This window comes from Hemicordylus capensis, chromosome 2 (genome assembly GCF_027244095.1).
Source record: "Hemicordylus capensis ecotype Gifberg chromosome 2, rHemCap1.1.pri, whole genome shotgun sequence".
In the NCBI taxonomy this organism is placed as follows: domain Eukaryota; kingdom Metazoa; phylum Chordata; class Lepidosauria; order Squamata; family Cordylidae; genus Hemicordylus; species Hemicordylus capensis.
In genome coordinates this window covers 321,567,942-321,576,474 of record NC_069658.1, presented here as the reverse complement: position 1 = coordinate 321,576,474, position 8,533 = coordinate 321,567,942, and the positions used below count along the sequence as shown (strand labels likewise).

Below are 8,533 nucleotides of genomic sequence, written 5' to 3'. Positions count from 1 at the left end.
GTCAGCCACTCAGTTCTGGTCTCCACACATGTGCAGAGGCCAGAACCGAGCTACTGCTGAGTTGGCAGCTTGGTCAAGGAGGGAGGAGCATACTTGTGGGGGCCGCAGCAGGGAGGGTGAGTGGTGCTGAGCTGCGGAGCCAGCAGCAGCCGGCAGCCGCACCAGCCAGGTAAGCAGCTTTTTACCGCTCTTGCCACCTCTGCCCGGCTTCCCCCTTCCTCTTGAAGGGCTCCCACCCCCTGTGCTTGTAAAAGGGAATCCTCACCAGAGTCCCTGTTACAAGTACATTGGCTGCCAAGCCACCCAAACTGGTTTGCCAGTCGGTTCGACCGAACCAGTTTGGAGCAACGTGGTTCAGTTAGAATTAATTTGGATTCAAACTGAATTGCATTTTTGGTTCATTCACACCCCTACCTTGAGTCACCATTGCTGTTCAGTCTACACCAAACTTTATCCTAAGAAAGTAGCAATCTGATGTGTTCTTGGCAGTCTGTTTGACAGTGGACCTCACACCTGGATCACCACCAAATGGCTCTATCTGTTGGCTTCCTCCTTTCCCTGCATGAAGTGGCTGCTCTTTCGCTTGCCAATGCAACCATGATGAAGAAGTCCATCATCCTCTTAGGGGCCGGTTCTTTGTCCCACACCTCATCCCTTTCCTGCCAACAGTATCCAGCTGTCTGTGCCCTGCCAGCTCCAACAAGCTGTTTCATTCAGGCAGTATTAGTGCCAAAGGATGGAAGAGATCCAACTAGCCATGATCCCATTCCCCTTCTGGCAGTGGTGTCTTTACTTTTTGTCCTTCCTCTCAAACTTTGAATCAACATTTTAAAAAATGAAGTTGGTTTCAGTAGGGAAAGGTAGAGAGTGGGAAAAGGTATAGGGCAAACAGTCAAAGAATATCCCAGACCAAATTGAGGACCTTCCAATGTGGTCAAAAACATCAGGTCCAGCTATGTTATTTGTAGCACTAAAGCTGCATCTGGCCAGATCTTGTTAGAGTAATAGGATATCCTATTCTCAGACGAAGGGAGGTAGCCTTGCAGTATGGTAGGTGGGGTGGGCAGTTCTGTCATTAGGATAGGGGATTGTCGGATCCCTGCTTCCTTCTTTTTAAGGGAAATATAAAAAGCATAATGTAAGGTGGAGGCCTAATCAGGACCCCAGATAATAAACAAAGTCAGAAATAAACTTTAAGAAGCTTTACAGAATATCATAAACTACAATCAAATGGGTTCCAATCACACATAACTTAGAAAGAGAGTCTGAATAAGTTGAAATTAAAGCAACCCTGCAGTTAGATTATTGCATTTCAGTTTTGTTCAGTCTTGAATTACGAGTTCCAGAAGAAATAATATTTTGTTTGTTTGTTTGTTTGTTTAACGTATTTCCATACCGGCCAAAACTTACGTCTCTGGGCAGTTTACAACAAAATAAAAACAGAAAGTAAAACATTAGTTAAAACAAAAACAAAAAGATTAAAACATTGCAACAATTTAAAATCATTATAAAAGCAATATAAATTAGAATAAATTTCATTTAATTAAAGAAGTACGCTCTTTTCCATCAACTGGCCAGGTTGATGAGAGAAAGTGGGAGTACAGGGGAAATTGAGAGTGAGAGAAAGAGAGAGAGAGCAACCTACTTGTTTGCACTAGAGGTATAACCTAACTGGATATCCATCATTAAGTCAGTTAGTTCCATGATGCAATGAGGCTGCATTTGGATGCCAAGCAGCTGTCAAGTTATCTCATAGGTTTCAACATGAAAAATATGTTTTAATGACCAGTTTACATGCAGTTTTTATCCACATCCACTGTCTCAACTATTATCACAGTAGCTACAAACTCTGTAAGAATTTCTTGCACCAATCTGGTGGGAAAGAAGGATTTAGTATCTAGAGTAAAAGATCTAGAATTAGGTACTCTTTATTACTCTTTCTCCAACTCTCAGTTGAAAAATGGATGAGAAGCAGTGGCAGATTAAAGGAGAGGCAGAGTAGGCGTTTGCCTACGGCGGCAAAATCTGAGAAGCGGCAAATTTTGCCTCTCCTCAGATTTTGCCACCCCTCACTGGGGGCGGCAGTGACTGCAGAGGGGGCAAGGATAAAGTCCCCCTTTTTATGTTTTGTTTTTTTAAAAACACAACTCCCGGTGGTGTCAGTGGCTGTGAGGAGGGGAGCGAGAAGAAAGTTCCCCCTTTTACCCTCTAAAGAACGTGGCAGTTTTTGTAAATGGGCTGCACAGCAGAAAGGCCATGCAGTCACTTGCGAGGAGGGGAGCTGGAAGAAGCTCACCGCCCCCCACCTCCCACCATGCAGCTGCGGAATTTTCAAAGGTAAAAGGGGGAACTCTCCCCTCCTTGCCCCCCTCCCTCCCTGCACCTACCACCGCCATGCCCCATCCCGCCACTGACAGTGGTGTTATGTAAAGGAGAAAACATGCCCCTCGCCCCCCCTCCCCACAGCTACTGCTGCCGCCTCAAAGAGCAGTGAGAGGGCGGCAAAACCCTTTTTGCCTATGGGCAGCAAAAAGCTTAATCCGCCCCGATGAGGAGATTGAGTTTCTGAACAAGTGGGTAACTGCACAAGGAGACACATATCCCAGTCTGTCAAGGCCATATGTCCGTGTATATGCCTAACTACATGGGGAATAGTACATTAAAGTCGATGCTATGTGATTCCTAAGCCCGATCCAATTTAAATGCAACATTAGGCGTGTAAGAAACAATTACCCATGCGGCATTCCACACAGCTGGCTTCACATTTGAGCTGGTACCATCAGCTGTCACTGGTTAACACACCAGCAGAACACCCACCCAGGCCATGTCACCCTGGTGTGTTAATGTTGCAGGTGTACGAGAGACAAGGCAGGCAAGGCAGTTTAGATGGGTATTTAATAACGCTTCTCTCAAAAACACAAAGTAATCTTAGGTAGGTTTAAGTAGGACTTTATTCATAACCGCTCCAGTTTCTCCTTCTCCTTCCCCTCCCTTTTCTTTCCGACTCAACTCCCCCCCGCCCCCCCTCTCTCTGGGACAGACTTCTCAATGACAAAACATAAAATATTACTCAATAGAATACAACAATGGGATGACAGGAATGTGGAACGCTGCATAGAGAGGGTTTATTTACATACCAAGTGTATCATTTAAACATGGCCCAATAGCTGTGACTGTGCATGCATTGCCTGTTAAAATAAGCCAGAATGCTACTAATCGGTTTTTGGGGTGAGGGAAGAGGAGCTGGATTCAGTCCCGCCACATACAGATACACGCAGTTCCCCCATCCCATTAAGCAGCTGGTCAGCAGCATTTCCATTTTTAAAAAGGATCTGTGAATGCGCAGACCTGGCTGCTCTGTTAGCATTCTCTTGGATTGGAGCCTGACAGTATTAGGGACACTATTATTGATTCCTATGTGCAAGCATTAACTACTGGAGGACCAATAGAGGGTCCAGCAAATCTGTGTAGAGGAAATTGCTACTCTTCATTTGTATATGCTGATCCATTTTAAAGACAATGAGCCCATTGATCCAGTGCCACGATTCATGAGAAAGGGCTTGAAGGGGCTAGGGAGGAAGCCTCAGAAATCTTACCTTCCCCACCAATTATCTCCCTGACATTGCTGGGTGGCGGATCTCCTACCCAGACAATTGCTGGCTGCTGCTGGCAGCAGGGACGTTTGGGGGCTAGGAGATAGGGCCAGTCCAGTCTGGTTTGAGTCTGAACCGGATGCGAACCGGACCCGGCCAGTTTGGTCCAGCACCCCCTCGAACCCTCTGGATCAGTTCGGTCCAGGGTGTTCGTGAACATTTTTACGTAAAAACTTTTTTTTTAGTTTTTTTAAAAAAAACTTTCCCCTCTGGGGGGGGGTTCTCCCAAGCACCGGGGAGGCTGAGGAGGTTTCCCCCTCCCCCTGCCAGCCTCCCTGCCTTCCAGAACTGGCCCATTTGACCATTCTTCCGCATGGTGAGCATTTTGGAGGCCCTTCGGGCAGGCACAACAGCCTCCCCAATGGCCACTGCACCGGGGGAAGGGCCCAAACGGGTTGAAGAACGGCAGAATGGGCTGGTTTTGGAAGGCAGAGAGGCCGGGGGGGGGAGGGGGAACCTCCTCAGAGGGGGTAAGTTAAATTTAAAAAACAACAACAATTAAAACATAAAAATGTAAAACCTAAATGTAAAATGTAAAAAAAGTAAATAAAACATAAAAAATGACTTCAGATTGGTTTGATTCCAAGACTCTTTGCACATCCCTACCAGGAGGCACCCAAAACTCCCATCATGCACTGAGTGAGTGCATGGTGCATTATGGGGATTCTCCAAATGACGGCTGGGAGCCCTGCAGTCTGGCAGATAATCAAAATATGGGGCTAAGAGAGCACTTTCTCCCTTAACCTCATTTTAAAGGTGGGCTCCAGAGTCAGGTTTGCTGTTGGGAGCAGTGCAGCTCCCGACAGTTCTGACGATCAGCCAAGACTGGGCTTGGCATTCTTAGCCCAGTTTTGACTGATTGTCAGAAGCGCCTCATTGTTAAAATGGCTTGTTCTTTTAGCCTACTTTCCTTAAGGAAAGTAAGCCTATAAGATCACCTGGCTCTGTGTGTGTGTGTGTGTGTGTGTGTGTGTGTGTGTGTGTCCCCACTATCAACTTCACAATGCCTGGACCAATATGAATTAAATTGGGTACAGTTGTAGGGACACATAGGGACACCACAATGCCATATTTTGTGATGATGTCATCCACCCCAATTCAAGATGGCAGACATGTAAACGTTTGAGGTGCAAGTGGGCTAACTTGTGAACCACCTAACCAATTTGAACGAAATTTGCCACAGCTGTAGAGCCACATAGGGACACCTCAATGGCATAGTTTGTGATGATGTCATCCACCCCAATTCAGGATGGCGAATGTGTGAATGTTTGAGGCGCAAGTGGGTTAACTTGCAGACCATCTAACTGATTTGAACCAAATTTGGTACAGTTGTAGTGAGTTGCAAATAGGGACATCTCAATAGCATAGTTTGTGATTATGTCATCCACCCCAATTCAAGATGGTGACACATTAACACTTGAGGCACAAGTGGGCTAACATGTGAACTGCCTAACTAATTTGGACCAAATGTAGTCCGTTGTAGGGATAAGCATAGTTAAAGGAAAATAGGCAGATTAGTTCTTACCAGAACTATTTGTTTTAATGCTGAACTTATTAAAAAGAGTGGTAAAACAACTTCAGTCAAATTACTTTAAAACTCACTAGGTGGCAACCTTTGAAACAAGGTAGGCAATTGATCCCTTTTGGAATTGTCTAATTCCTCCTCTTTATGCTGCCACATTTGTGAGGGTGTCCCTCCAAAAACAAACAGCCGGATCTAAAGGCTATTTGCGCCTGCCCCATTGACTTGGTAAGATGGCTGCCATTTGGACAGAGGCCCCCTCTGGCTTGAAGGGGAGAGACAGGCCTTCCTTTCCCCAGGAGCGAATGAACACAAGAAAAATGGTGGTGATCCCGCTGCTTTCAGTGCCTATGAGGCAGTAGACGGAGGCTAGCAGCACCAAAGAAATAAAACAAAAAGATGAGACCAAGGAAGACCTGCTGCAAATCAGCAGCACTCTTTCTGGCCTGATGGTTTTATATGTGCCGTCAGCAGTAAGAGCTCTCAATAACAGCTTGTGCAAGCGACAGAATGGTGCAGGCAGGCCTTGAGGGAGCCAGTCTTATTTCCCCCTAAATATCATGTCGATTGGTAGATATTGGCTCTGTCAGAGGTGTCTGGATGACGCACCAGTGCCTCACAATAGACGCAGCATGTGCAAATGAGAGGCAGTGGGGGCAAGGAGGGGGCCTTTGAATATTCATGGGAGAGAGTTCCCTGATCAAAAGGCATAATTCTGTTTTCTTTTATAATATAGCTGGTTAATATGGACTTAATGAGTGAATGAATAATAAATTAGACCAATTTTGTTTTCTTTCTTTTCGGAAGTGCAGGCTCAAAGGGGGACTTTGTACGAGTTTGATTGATAGGCAAGGCTTGCTGGGAAATCTGCAACCCAATTGTTTATTAAATATGAAACAGATGATGGTGCAATCATTTTAATCTTGTTGTGGCAGCACATGCTGGTGGCGGTAATAAGGTGAGGAGGATGGAATCTTTTCCAGTGGTCTTCTGTGCCTTTTCTTTTCCCTGTCAGAAGTGAGAGAGCTGGGGCCCTGATTCAGGGAAAAGAGGCTTCTTTCAAAACTCAGGAGAAATATCATTTGAAACGATCTACATTCAAGGGAAGAAAATGTAGTGTGGATTCACTGGTGCATAAGAGACAGAATGTCATACAGGGTTTTACAACTAGGAGGGGTTTAACATGCTGAGCATGCGATTATAGAGGGGGTTTTGTGTGTGTCCCCCGGAAAGAGACATGCAATGGACCATACTCATATACACTCACACACACACACAGGGGAGGGGAGGGGAGCGGGCTCATTCCCCCTCCTTTGGCAGCAGTGGCAGGCTGCTAGTATTGCTGTTCCTTCTCCTAGCTCCACACTGTTGCTGCCCTAAATGTCCCAGCCTACCCACTCAGCACCCATCCAAGAGTGGTGAGAAGGACAAACAGGAGCAGCTACTGCCGCCGCCACCACCATTCACCCCTTGACTGCCCTCTCCCTCTGAGCTCAATGTGACGGTGGCAGGAGGCAGCAGCAGCAAGAAGGAGGGGCAGCTGCTGCCCCAGCCACCATCCCACTCAGCCCAGAGAGAGAGGGAGAGTTGAGGGGCATGCAAGTGACAGTGCAAATGACAGCGGCTGTTGCTCTTCACCACCACCGGATTAGGCCCAAAGTGGAAGTGAAAGGGGAGGGCAGTGGAGGGAGATAAAAATGATGGCAAACATCTATTATATTAATTCTCGTAGATGTGCCTCTGTGGGGATGCCTCCTGGCAACGCAGCGGATTGGCTGGGCAGCAGAGGTGCCAGGTTGGTTGCAGTGGTTGGCCACGTAGGGAAGTGGCTGCTTGGGGAGGAAAGGAAAGGAAAGGAAAGTGGGCAAGCGGAGAGGCGAACTAAACGGACTGGGGCAGAAGGGAGTGGGGAAGCTGTGGGGAGAGAAAGCGGCAGAGCCTGGCTGGGCATAGACAAACGGCTGGCCGCTTCGGAAGATGCTCGCTAGAGGGAGGGCCGTGCAGGAAGGAGCTGGCTAAACACTTGGCCGCCCGACTCACCGGGGACTGGAGGAAGGAGGGGCGGCAACAGCCAGTGGGGAAAACACAAGCAGGCTAAAAAGCGGCGGGGTGGGGAGAAGCATGAATGAGAGAAAGAAAAAGAGAGAGAAAGAGGGGAAAACGGAGGAGGGAGCAAGCTGGGGCAGAAGGCTTGGGGGAGGGGCCTGGGGCAGAAGGCTGGAGGGGAGCGGACTGGGGCAGAAGATGGGGGGAGTGTACTGTGGACGCAAGTGGCAGGCCACGGAGCCAGTACTTGGCCCAGTGGCGGGCCTGCCAGGCAGTGGGCCTGCCCCGCCCGTGGAGGCCAGGCAGGTGGCAGGCCCAGCCCACCCACGGAAGCCAGGTGGCGGCAGGCCATAGAGGCCAGGCAGCGGCGGTGGGCCCGGCTCGCCTGTGGAGGGAAGGTGCCCGTGGGAGGCTGGGGCAGGAGGGAACCGGGCGGTGAAACTTCAATTCGCCACCCGGGAGGAGGAGCGGCAGTGGCGGGGCCCTTTTCGGCCGCCCGCCGCCCAGTAAGGCCTGTGGCAGCAGAGGTAAATAACTCAGTGCAGGGGGGGGGGGCAAGAGAGAGACGGGGAAGGATGGAGGGCAGGAGAGAGTGGGGCAGGAGGGAGGTGGGAAAAGCCAGCCCCACAGAGCGCACAGATGCTCTGTGCGGGTCGGCTAGTGCAAAAGAGAAGCACCTGCTGCTCTCATTATCTGGGGTGAGGAGGCCTTGTACAAGTAAAGTGCTTCTCATCAACTGTGGGCCTCAGCTGTCATGACCCATAGCCGTGACCCTCCACCCACCCTGGAAGAGTCCACAGATGAGGGAGGAGGTGGGGTGCAGGAAACCAAATCCCAACCCTTCTTACCATGGCCTGAAGACACTGTACTGCCCTGACTCAGAATCTGAGGCATCGGCCAGTGAGACCAAGGCCTCTTAGTCCTGTCAGGGCCAGATATAGCAGGGGTGTAACCATAATAGGGCAAGGGGAGACAGTTGTCTGGGGGCCCGCTGCCTTGGGGGCCCCCAGAGGCAAGTCACATGACTGACTCCCCCAGCCGTGCAACCTCCTGGGCTTCCTTCAGTTGTATTCATCCTCCGAAATTAGTGTGAAGACCTGGAGCTACCAGAACAGCATGTCTTTCTCTAGTACCATTAAATGACTTGCATCGTCCACAACTTACAAAACCTTTAAAAAAATAATTTAGGATGATGTTCTATTGTGGCACATAGGTTTTTTAATATAAAACCTATGTGTCACATTTATCTATAAATAATTTTTACTATGCTTTTTGTTACCACTATCCAGCCTCATTTAAGATTTCTTTACTT

The 8,533-nt window shown here is 48.6% G+C and overlaps 1 long non-coding RNA gene across 1 annotated transcript; it reads right to left on the bottom strand.

The window, feature by feature from the left end:
• Window positions 1-6,076: 6,076 nt before the first annotated feature.
• On the bottom strand, window positions 6,077-8,168 carry LOC128348169 (uncharacterized). The gene is made up of 2 exons (XR_008317977.1): window positions 8,070-8,168; window positions 6,077-6,267 (listed from the first exon to the last, which is right to left on the bottom strand). It is a non-coding gene; the product is annotated as an uncharacterized LOC128348169 (long non-coding RNA).
• Between the last annotated feature and the right edge of the window lie 365 nt (window positions 8,169-8,533).